Source organism: Ictalurus punctatus, chromosome 12, assembly GCF_001660625.3.
Source record: "Ictalurus punctatus breed USDA103 chromosome 12, Coco_2.0, whole genome shotgun sequence".
In the NCBI taxonomy this organism is placed as follows: Eukaryota; Metazoa; Chordata; class Actinopteri; order Siluriformes; family Ictaluridae; genus Ictalurus; species Ictalurus punctatus.
In genome coordinates, this window is record NC_030427.2 from 4,258,711 (window position 1) to 4,271,210 (window position 12,500).

The window sequence follows — 12,500 nt, forward strand, 5'->3', positions numbered from 1 at the left end:
TGGAATGCAGCGTTTGACCAAAAATATTGAATGCTGCTGTTCCAGTAAATGCACTCAATAGCACTGTAGGTATGGAGAGATCCCCTTGCTCCCGGAGTCGAGGCAGTTGTTGCAGAATCTTGGACGCCTCAGTGTAGATGCACTTAATCACGTGCGATTTGCCACAACCAGCACCACCTGATACAAAGTAAAAAAATGGTTCTGGATTATGTCCCCACACACGCTTCTGACACCACTGGCAGACAGTGTAAAATATGGCTGCCTGCATCTCAATTAGACTTCTGAACAACTTCCTAACAAATTCAATAGTCAATTGTGGTGCCTCTATTTGTGGCACGACTCCATCTCAGTCTTGCAGAATCTGATATTCTGGGATATCATCTTCTACATTCTCGTCGCCTGTATTGATGTCTTCTTGTTCTGCCATGCACTCCAAACGATCCACTTCAATTTCAGGTGCAAAAGCAGTCCATGCGTTCTCAGATGGTCCTTGCTGTTGCAGCTGATCAAAAGCCTTATCCACTTTGTTGCGGTGTTTTTCGAACTTCTCCTGGTGTGCTTTCACTATGGCACGAACAGGCATCAGGAAACCACGCTGTGTACGACGCTCCACACATGCCAGACACAGCTTTTCAAACTCCCGTGTTTGAGGCCTTGCTCTGTATTTATCCATTATCCCTGACATCCAGACATCCTCTGAATCAGGATGTTTGTTTTGCAGGACACTAAGGGGAAGACTCATCTCCAGCGCATCATCATCCGTCGGTATAAACACAACGCTCCATGAACACTTCATCGGTAAGCTGCACCTTCGTGCCACAGACTCCTGAGCACTTACTTGCCTGTGTTTGGAGTAGGCCTGCATTATGTGCTTCATTTCATCTTCCTCGTTAACGCTTTTTTCACGCACACGCTTGATTACGTTCTTCAGCAAATCGTTCATTTCGTGCTCTGGCTTGGCTTAGAAATATATGACAAAACGTACATGATGCAGCTAAAGGGCTCCAGAATGTACTGAATGTCCATGTTAGCATTCCATGCCCTCAACAAATTGGGATTGTATCCATTCACCCAAGACTCCTTTGGATCACGCTTCAGCAAAATCACATTGGAATTGAACAATGCATCTTAGTATGTGATGTGCTCCGAACTCTGAGTCACCTGCATATCTCTTGACCATGTAGTCTTTCATTTTGTTCTGGAAGACAGTATCCGTGATGTACCTCCTCACGATATACTCTTTCTTCTTTGCCTGAACAACCTCATCCATTTTGTACCATCTAGCCATGTAATCTTTCTTGTTGTTTCTGAATTGAGGATCCTGATTGTATTTTTCCTTAACAGCTTCTTTTTTACTTGTCCGGAATTGTATATACCCATTTCTATCATAATTCCCCTTTTTTTGCTTTCTCATGACATGATATGCAGTTGTGTCCTTAGGTCCTCCACATTGTTTTAAAATGTTAATTGCTTTACACATGTCTTTTCTTCTCCTGTGCTTATTTTTTTTAACTATCATCTGCTGGTTTTCGGCTTCTGGGGGAACAATATTTTCAGCTCCAACATTGACACTGGTTCACAAGCTGACGGTGAAGGCAGTTTTCCAGATTGTTGCTCCGGTTCAAATGACACAGGCATGAATTCATAGCTGGCCTCATCACCACAATCCCAGAAGAGCTTGAGAATTCTGTCAATCATGTCACTTAGGTGCATAAAAGTTAACATGACTGCAGTACCAACACCAGTAGGATGGGGCAACCTGTCGGCAGTTCTTGAGTGTGAATCAAAGAACCCATACCTTCCAGATCTGTCTCTGAACACAGCAATACAATCTGGAGCAACAATGAGCAGTGCATGACTGACATCAGTTAAGAGACACTGCAGTTTTTCAGTACGAGGAATCCACCACCCTTCCATGTCAAGGGTCCCTCTGGCTCTCAGGTATCCCAGCATCACTTCAGACTTCCGCACATGATGTGTTCGGTTAAACGTTGAAACACTCAGCGGTACTTCCTCCATAGTCAGATGATCCTGACCAAACCTTCCTTCGGCACGAAGCTGCATTTTAACACCGACATACAAAGCATCCCCCTCCTCTAAAACTCCATCAAGGTTAGGCATCTCGAACTGAATCCCTTCACTGTAGTAGGCCAAGAATGTCAGCGCTACACATGTGCACTGATGATTTCTGGAATAGACATTGTACCTTACATCACTCTGACAATGAGATGCCTGCACAGACAAAACTATGAGTGCACTATCACCACCTTCTACACACAATCCATCAGAAAACTGAGCAACAGCAGCATTGACACTTGGCTGTTGAACCTGTAAATAGTCATTCATGGAATTAGGCTGCTGGTAAAAATTAGTGTTACAGAATTAGTATTAAATTGCACTGCATCATTTTTGAGCCTAAAGCATTTTACTAAACAGTTTTAACATAAGAATTGGGGGGAAATCAAACTAAAGAAAAGCATTTGAGCACAAGTCAAGTGCACATTATGTAATATCACTTATTTTCAGAAAAAATACTTTCATTTAATGCTAATGTTGTTCCACAGCTTCATGGCTTTCATTTGTGGAACACAGTCTCAGTTGAAATTCAATATTTTTTCCGAACAAATGTAATGATACTGGTGACGAAGGCTGTCAGTCTCTTATTGTTCTGCGTTATATCTTAATTTGTGTCCCAATTAAGTTCCACTTGTAGGTTACAGCACTAGTTGGGAGAAAATGTTTGAGGAAAATTTAGCTGAATATTTATAAATAACATCGATATTAAATTGAGGTCTGGGTATTGTATCAATCATTTAATGTGAATGTAGCCTCTGGAAGAAACACATAACCTACACACATGTAAATAAAGCATTGCACTTCACTCTGAAACCCACAGCACATATTTATTTAACTGAATCGCAGCCTTTGTGATTTCACATTGCTATATCATGATTTTAAAATGGTTATAATATATCATGCAGCCTTACAAAATGATCAAATAATGTAGTTCATTGATTGTCGTCCATGGAAGGCAACGCATCCAGTATTTTGTCGATTAATCGATACGCAATCGAGCATTTTTTAAAATTGAGCACTTGAATTTAATCGAAGAATCGTGACAACCCTACTCCCAAACATTAAAGTGCCCAGAAATGATCATGTTGTAGTCCAAGAGACAGATATCAATAGTACCTGTTCATTTTCCAGGTCCACCTTTCTCCAACGCATTTTTTGAGCCTGAGGTCTATTTCCTTTACGTGGCATCCTTTACAATATCAAGAGGTAAAAAAGATAAGAATTTTTTTTAAAGTATGCTTGACAAATATATCTGACTAACTCACTAATTTGAGTGCTTCTAAGAATAGAGACTTTACTCTCAAGTCTCAAATCAAAGGTAACCTATGTCTTTCTTCTTAATCGTCAAAAGTAATGCTACTAAGACATACTGAAATACAGTTATTTATTAGTCAAATTAAGTTTAATAGGACATTCTCACTGTAATAGGTACATACTTTGAAAGTTCTGTCCTGATGTAACAGCTGTTGAGCCTGAAAGAATAAAACCTGCAAAGTAGTCTCAGGAAGAAAAAACAGTCAAGCAACAATGAAATAGACACTGTGTAAATATAACTTGTAAAATGCAGTAAACAATTTTTTTTAGGTTTTTTTTAGGTTTTTTTTTTTTCAATAAAAGAACAATAAAAGGTATAGTAACAATGAACTGCTCTCTGTAGAAAAAGCCAAAACGCAAGGAACCTGAAAAAGAAACAGACATATTAGGTCACAGGAACTACAATTATGGTGATGTGATGAAAATGTCATAATACTGTTTAAGAAACCACCAATACTGACCAAGGTGCAGTGAAAAATGCAAGTTGTGCACTGATCAGTCAGTCTGAGAAAAAATAATGACAACATAAGGAAAACTTAAACTCAAGTCAACTATGCATAGCTTCTTTGCATGTTAAAAATTAATTATATATTTAATCTATATGTAGAATATAATTTGAGGAATTTCTCTCAACAATGTCTTTTTCTTGACCACGTAGCAGCGAGATCAAAGGTTGTCGCAACTCTCTCTTACAGCGGCTCTGTGAATTAGTGCGCTCTTGCACAAAAAAACAGCACGAAATCAATGTGTTTTCCACGCACTCGAGTGACAGGATATAATCTGCCCTGATCATCGGATGTTTTTAAACTATCTGGAGTTAAAAACTGCCTTTATCGGCCGAGCTCTAGTTTTAAAAAGTTGTTTTAAAAAAAATAAATTATGGAGGAGAATCTGGGCTTAGACCCAACAGTCCAGCTAACGCACCTGCTATCAACCTTCACTCGATTTAACATCACCGCCTTAACACTGTGGATGCTGCAGCTTAAAATAAGTGCCAAAATTCTTCTCACGCAGTAGGCTACATGTAAACTAAACATTGCAAGCCAAAAACTAAAGAAAGTAATATCCATCAAACACACGAAAATAAATCATATTACGTTTTCACACAAAAATATAAGTAATTAAGAATTCGATGGCTAGCTGTACACCATTACTTAGCATAAACTTAAACATCATTCCAGAGATAAAGGTAGCTTCAACTTCAACAAAAACGATATAAAGTAATACCCTATACTATAATACAAATAAATAGCCTAGATTTATTTAAAATAAAGAGCTACATTTGACATTACAAGGCTTTATAAAACAACATTTAAAAACACCCAACTGCTCTCACCTCAAGAGAAGAGTGGGACGAACGCTCAGCAACAGCTCCAGGTTGTCGTTTTTCCAGCCAATCAGGAGCAAGTTTTGATTCTACAGCCAATAGAATCACACCTTCGGTGTGGATCCTTTACACAGTCTTTTGTGATGAGGCAAATCCGTTTAAAGTAATAAATCTATTTTTTCATTATTATTATTTAAAAAAGAATGATAATAATAATAATCCCATACTTTGCATCATTTTAAATTAAAAGTGAAAAAAGTCAAAAGTGACAAGTTTGTATTAAACTTACTGTGGGAGTGAATGGTAATTTGACATATCTTCTGTAACAGCCATAGTCCATCTCTCTGCATTTTTTTCCCCTTTCTGTTAAAGTAAGTCATGGGCATTGAGAAGTGGAGTTGATTGAGGAGGTACTAAAATGTGTTAGCACACGATCTGTTCGGCTCTCAGAAGTATTGGCACCCTACCCGGCCGGCGCTCAAAAGTATTGGCACCCCACACAGCCAACTCTGAAAAGTACTGGTGCCCTTGACGGTCGGCTCTAAAAAGTATTGGCGCACTATACGGACGGCTCTAACAATGCTGACGCCCTATCTGTCCGGCTCTCGAAAGTATTGGCGCCCTTAGTGTCCGGCACTTGAAAGTATTGGCGCCCTACGCTTTTGGCTCTCGAATGCATTTGTCGGAGATCGGCGGGTGAGGTGTCAAATCGATCGGCTTATTGAGGAGAGGTGTGCTATGACTTTTGGAAGCGATCGGAATGCCGGGATTCCTGGTACGGAAGCTCAAAGTCGGAAAATTTCCCATAGACTTGCATTGAGTTGCGAAAGAATTTAAAGGCCGGCTCTCAGAAGTATTCGTGCCCTATCTGGAAGGCTCTCAAAAGTATTGGAACCCCGCATGGCTGGCTCTCCAAAGTATTTTCACCCTACATGGCCGGCTCTAAAAATTATAGCTACACTACACGGCCGTCTCTCAAAAGTATTGGTGCCCTGTGCCTCCGGCTCCCGAAAGTATTGGCTCCCTATGCGTCTGGCTCTCAAAAGTATTGGTGACCTATGAGTCCGGCTCTCAAAAGTATTGGCGCCGGACGCCAATGGCTCTCAAAAGTATTGGTACCCGATGTGTCTGGCTCTCAAAAGTATTGGCGCCCTACGTGTCCGGCTCTCGAAAGTATTGGCACCCTACACGGCCGGCTCTCAAAAGTATTGGCACCATTAGCGGCTGGCTCTCGGAAGTATTGGCACCCTATGCGGGCGGCTCTTGAAAGTATTGGCGCCCGATCCGAATTTTGCCACGTTTAAACAAATTCAACTCATGACTGCTTGCATGGATTTGCATGTTTTTCTGTTTGTGTGTGTGTGTGTGTGTGTGTGTGTGTGTGTGTGTGTGTGTGTGTGTGCGTGCGTGTGCGTGTGTATGTGTGTGTTTGTGTGCAAAGTTTGGGGTGTGGTCACGCAAAGGAGTGGGGCTAATATGAGATTACGTTTTCTCAGGATCCATAAATTGCATCAATCTGAAATTTGGTATGCTGCATCTATGTGCTAATGTTTAAGTTGATTTTTAAAAATGACTTTATTTATTTAAAAAACTTGGGTGCCATGCAGGTGGGAGTTTTACTTACACAATATGTTCTGAGGGCAGAATGAAAAACTATCATTTCAGAAAGATAACCAATCAAATCATAGATGAGGCGAGTCCAATATATTGAAAAATAGGCTGGATCAAGTAAAGAAAAAAGTCTCAGTGGTTGGAAGAATTTGAAGTGAGAGTAAACTTTCTCCAAAAGTAAGAATTTATTTAAACGTTTATTTAGTTATCTGTATTTACCTTGTTGAGCTAGCTTGATTCAATGAGCGTATTGTTATTAGGCTAACAGCCAGTTAGCATTAGATAGGTAACAGCATAACAGCTCTGCTGACCACAGAACATGTTAGACTCCGGCTAACTGAAGCAGGAACACAAGTTTAGGAAGTTCAGATGCTTCAGTCACAACTGTAATATTTTTAAGATTAAGTTTATGTGATATAATAATTATTAATACAAATAACTTGAAACTTTCTCTACTAGACCAGATTATGTCTATGTTAATTATGTGCAACAACTCATCTCCTTTCTTTGTTCTGAACAACCATAATAATGGTTAATAATGGGGCGGCTGTGGCTCAGGTGGTAGAGCGGGTTGCCCACTAATCATAGGGTTGGTGGTTCGATTCCTAGCCCGGGTGACTCCACATGTTGAAGTGTCCTTGGGCAAGACACTGTACCCCAAGTTGCTCCCGATGGTAAGCTAGCACCTTGCATGGCAGCTCCTGCTACCGTGTGTGTGTGAATGGGTGAATGAGACAGAGTGTAAAGCGCTTTGGATAAAAGCGCTATATAAGTGTGCCATTTACCAAATAATGTTATGTACATGACTGTTACTGTCAGGGATTTCCCCCTTGCCCTGAATGCAGAAGCGCGCAGCTCCCTTCACTCCATGCGTGCTTCTGCATTCTTTAGTCTTGTTTATGTTACCTTGTGTGCTTTCGTTTTCATTCATGTCCTGTCTCCTCCCCTGTCTTGTTATTGGTTGCTTTCCTCACGTGTTATGTTCTCTCACCTGTTCCTTGTTACCCCTTTTGATTAGTTTGCCTATTTAGACTAATACCCCAGCAGAGTTTCCCCCAGAGGCCAACAGGGTGGCCTTCATCCCTGCAGAGCTCCCTCCAGAAGCCCACAGGGTGGCCTCCATCCCTGCAGAGCATCCTCCACAAGCCATGCCTCCCAAGCCATGTTCCTGCCAGAGGTCGATGAGATGGCCTCCCATGCCAAGCTTACACCAGAGGCTGACACAACAGCCTACCAAGCCCTGCTCACACCTGAGGTCTATGAGACAGCCTTCTATGCCAAGCTCCTGTTTGAGGCCAACGATGAGGTCTCCCAATCCTGCTCCTGCTCGAGTCAGATCGCATGGCCTCCCAAGTCCTGTTCCCACCTGAGGCCGACAGAGCGGCCTCACATGTCATGCTCACGCCAGAGACCAATGAGATGGCCTACCAAGTAATGCTCTTTCTGGAGGCCAACGGCATGGCCTCCCAAGTTCTGCTCCAATTATAGGTCGACGGCATGGCCTAACAAGTTCTGCTTGAGGCTGACGATGTGACCTCCCAAGCCATGCTCATGCCAAAGGCTAAAATCAAGGCTTTCTACACCATGCCCAAGCAGGAGGCTGACAACATGGCCTACCAAGTCCAGCTCACACATGAGGCTGATGGCGCAGCCTCCCTAGCCTGGTTCCTACCCATTAACCCTGGCGAGCCTGTCTCAGCCCTGCCACCAGACCATGGCAAGCCTTTCGTCGACCCACCTTCTTCTTCCTTCCAGTATGCCCCATGTCAGCTTCCCAGCTCCTCTGAAAGAAGCCCAGATGAGAGACAATGCCTGTTTCTGGAGCTTGGGTTCTGTATGGACATTTTGCCCAGAGGGCCAGGACTACCAGGAGGGGAAGTTTTTTGTAGGTGCCTTGGAAGAAGTGCCCTTGAGGGGCACTTGTTTTTATTCATGTCCTGTCTCCTCCCCTGTCTTGTTATTGTTTTTTTCTCTCATGTGTCATGGTCTCTCACCTGTTCCTTGTTATTGATTTTTGAATAGTTTGTGTATTTAAACCCCTTGTGTGTCTTTGTACATCGCAGAGTATTGTGTTTCTGTGTTTTGCCGCAAGTACCATACCAAGACTTTTGTTCATTGTTCTTTGATTCATGGTTTTTGTCCTGGTGTTTATAGATTCTTGTTCTGCCTAGTATTGCCCATTTGCTGACCCACGCCTGTTTTGGATTTTGATATTGCTCTTTGATTTGGATTTGTCTGCCTGCCTCTCTTTAATAACGCCTTTTACTGCATTTGCAATCGTTTGCATTCACCATACCTGACAGTTTCATATGTGACCGTTACAGACGCTTCATATGCATATCATATGCATATCACCGGCGAGCACTTGTTGCTGTTAGATGACTAACTTACATTGCTGTGATCTTTTTCAGGCTTACTATATATATATATATATATATATATATATATATATATATATATATATATATATAATGTGTGTGTGTGTGTGTGTGTGTGTGTGTGTGTGTGTGACCGTGGATTTACCACCAGGAACACATTTAAAGAGTTCTTAGATTTGAATTTATTCAGTAATTGATCTGATAAGATAAAAATATAAAATAAAACAAATGAATACATTCTTTATATTGCCCACTTGCATCATTTGAAAGAAATAAAAAATGAAATAAAACTCACAAAATTATGAGGTCCTGCACCACACGATACCTTCAATCAACAGGAGTTAAAACGCCCAACATTTTAGATGTACACTGTACAAAACCACAGAAAATGACAAATCACATAAGATACTCAGAAAGCAATTTAAATTGAAGTGTATAACATTATGAACTAGCAAAGGAATTTAAAAAAAAAATAGCCTTGCACCACATGGTGTTGCATCATACCTTCGCAGATATTACATGCGATATAACTCTCTCAATATGCATAGTGCGCGCGTGTGTGTGCGCCTAGCCTCTTCACTTGTACCTAACATCGCTACTTACTGACATCTCCAGGATAACTTAGGCAATAACAGCTTTTCTTGCCTTTATTCTTGGCTTGACATGAAATAGATTTCATCCAATGGAGGAAAGAAACAAAATAAGCAGACCATTTACCACTTGGTTACACTCTCCCCTGCAATAAGTGAGCGCCCTTGATGACACATTTCAATCATTCAACACATTTCAGCACTCATGGCGCCCTTTCGAACAAGGCAGCACCAATACTGGGTAACACTTGGGACACCATATCTCGCTCATACTCACTGCATTACAAGTGGATCTGGGTACATGAAAAGGATTTGTGTGAACACCAGCAGTTGTTTGCATACTTCTCCTCACAGCTGGAGTTGGCACAACTCTCCTGACTGTTTTACCCAAGACACCCATCTCAAATTCCCATAACTGAATCTGCTCATCTGCAGCCTCTACATTCAGGGCAAAACCTTCCAATTCCACAGAGTCTCTACCAGTATCCACGGGTATTTGTACCTGGCTACCTTCAAAGTTGTCATTGTCGACCTCTAAAGTGCCTTGAGCCCCTGGCACGTTTGAAGCCAAGCTTAAAGAAGGTTGTAAGACTTCCTCTACCACCACAAAATCTGGCTCAGAAGTCTCACTCCATTCCACAGTGACAGGTGGTCTACAGGTGTGTGTGTGTGTGTGTGCGTGCGCCTAGCCTCTTCACTTGTACCTAACATCGCTACTTACTGAGATCTCCAGGATAACTTAGGCAATAACAGCTTTTCTTGCCTTTATTCTTGGCTGGACATGAAATAGATTTCATCCAATGGAGGAAAGAAACAAAATAAGCAGACCATTTACCACTTGGTTACAAAATCTGGCTCAGAAGTCTCACTCCATTCCACAGTGACAGGTGGTCTACCTAAAGGTGGCTTTATCTTACTTCTTGGCGTAGGAATGGGCACGGCACCCGGACGAAACTCTGTCCTGTGGACTCATTTAATTTTCCCCCGCAAGTCCAAAGGTTCCACCATGTAAGTAGTTCCTAACATGTCTACTACCCTGCACACAAGCGGACCCCAGAGATCTTGAATCTTATTCTGGCCTGCAGGCCAATGGCGCAGGTACTCTAACTCCCCTACACCAACACGGGGACAAAAAGTTTTTTCGTTCTGTCGGGTCACCCTCTCCAGAGCTTTTTCATGGGCATACTTTAGTCTCTCTTGATGAGCAGACAACCAGTCCCGCTTCCCCTCTGAGACCTCCTTCCTACCAAATAATGCATCTATGGGCAGATGTGGCTGTACCCCAAAGAGTAAATAATTAGTGGCATGCAGAGTCACATTACAGGTGTGAACTAGTGGCCAATGGCCAATGCCATTTACGTGGCCAATGGCCAATGCCAATACTATTGGCCAATGGCCATGTAAATGTACCATTTGGTACTTGCCCGAACTAGTGGCCAATGGCCAATGCTATTTACGTGGCCAATGGCCAACACCAATACTAGTGGCCAATGGCCAACGCCATTTCTTTACTGGAGACAATGTGCGTAACAAGTCGTGATGGATTTGGTTGTACTATTCACATTGGGCATTTCCCTAAGGCCTATAAGGAGTCGTACGAGTCTTTTTCACCCCATAGAGTCTGCCCAGTTCAGCACTTTCAAAATTTCATAATGTCACTTTCAAAGTTTCTGCCTTGATCAGAGTGCAGCCTTTCTGGGACTCCATACCCCATAAACCACTTTTTCAACAAAAATATTTGCTGTAGTGTCTGCCTTCTGATCTTTTGTGGGGAATGCCAGTGTGAACTTTGACCAGACGAACAAAAGGTATATCTCCGATTTCGTTTCCACCTATAAAAATTTTTCGCCATCTTGGATTTTTTGTACAACCTACTTTTGCAAACTAGTCCTAGGTTATTTGTCCGATCAGGACCAACCAGTGCCAAACGATTCTATGGAGTCTGAATATCAAAATTTACCAAAAAAATGTTTGGACTTTCGACTTGAGGCAGCTTCTGTATACAAAAACACAGGAAGTGGGCGTGGCCACATTTACATAAATGGCTATAACCCTTGAACGAAATGAGATATCTTCACCAAATTTGGCATGTTTATGTTTGAGGACAATCTATTAGCTGTAAAAAGTGGCTGCAACTGTGGAACTGTGGATCCGATTGATTTATTTTGCAGACAGTGTCTTTGTTTCAGTTACCATCACTGTCAATGAGCACATTCACGTATGTTGAAAAACATTGCTGTCATCGGCCAATCAAATTTCAGTAGCTGTTAGACAAGGTTACTAATGGCTGATCAGAACGAAACTTGGTGGGCCTATTTGAATCTTGGTCTAAGAGGTTTGTGCAATGTTTGAAAAAAATCGTCCACTAGTTGGCATTATCACGATTTTTGTTGGTGTTAACGGTTGTATTTAACACAGTGTTTTAAACAAACATAAATAATATATATCAAATGATAGGTCTTCTCATTCTAAACATATTTGCCTCAAGAACCATTGGTGTCTGTCAAACCATTCTGTAAATATTTCAGATAATGTGAAAAACCTACTTTGGGAACCAGTCATAGGTTTTTTGCTCAAGTGATATAAAACTATTGCAGAACAATACTTTGGCCGGATTAGATCAATAGTTATCAAAAAAGGTTTATCCTCTCAAGGACACATCAAAAGGTTGAAGTGGGTGTGTCCACTTTTACTTAAATGGCTATAACTCTTGAACGGAATGAGAAATTTTCACAAAACTTGGTAAACTTATGTAGAGCCTAAGTCTGAGGACAAAATGGAGAGTTTGGTAACTTGGTAACTTTGGTAACAAAATAACTTGAAAATGGCTGTGTAAATGATTGTATATTATTCCATGTTTCAGATATACACATTATTGTATCATTGATTATATCTTCAGATTCTGAACAACTTTACCTCTAGAACCACTGCTATCAATCAAATCATTCGTTAAATATTAGATATTATTTCAGAAACATAGTTTTGCAAAGTAGTCCTAGGTTTTTTGCTCAAATGCAATAATCCTATAGCAGGATAATTCTTAGATCAATAATTGGACTACTTAGATCAATAATTAGCAAAAAAAGTTGAAGTTTTGATTTACCCTCATAAGGGCACATCAAAAAGTTTTAAGTGCACGTGGCCACTTTTACTGAAATCGCTATAACCCTTGAACAGAATGAGATTTCCACCAAACTTGTGATA

The 12,500-nt window shown here is 41.2% G+C and overlaps 1 protein-coding gene and 1 long non-coding RNA gene across 4 annotated transcripts in view; one reads left to right on the top strand and one right to left on the bottom strand.

The window, feature by feature from the left end:
• The window catches only part of LOC108272597 (uncharacterized), an 8,987-nt gene extending 2,894 nt beyond the window's left edge, over positions 1 to 6,093 (bottom strand). The window contains exons 1-5 of one of the 3 annotated variants that reach the window (XR_008397571.1): positions 4,727 to 6,093; positions 3,852 to 3,894; positions 3,513 to 3,755; positions 3,193 to 3,265; positions 1 to 2,188 (exon numbers count right to left, since the gene is read on the bottom strand). The exon at positions 1 to 2,188 is cut by the window's left edge and continues 1,784 nt beyond it. This is a non-coding gene — a long non-coding RNA (uncharacterized LOC108272597). Of the gene's footprint in view, positions 2,329 to 3,192; positions 3,266 to 3,512; positions 3,756 to 3,851; positions 3,895 to 4,726 lie in introns of all 3 variants that reach the window. The other 2 variants (XR_008397570.1, XR_006983388.2) reach the window with 2 other exon arrangements.
• The window catches only part of atg3 (autophagy related 3), a gene marked incomplete in the record, with an annotated part of 729,311 nt that overhangs the window by 392,638 nt on the left and 324,173 nt on the right, over positions 1 to 12,500 (top strand).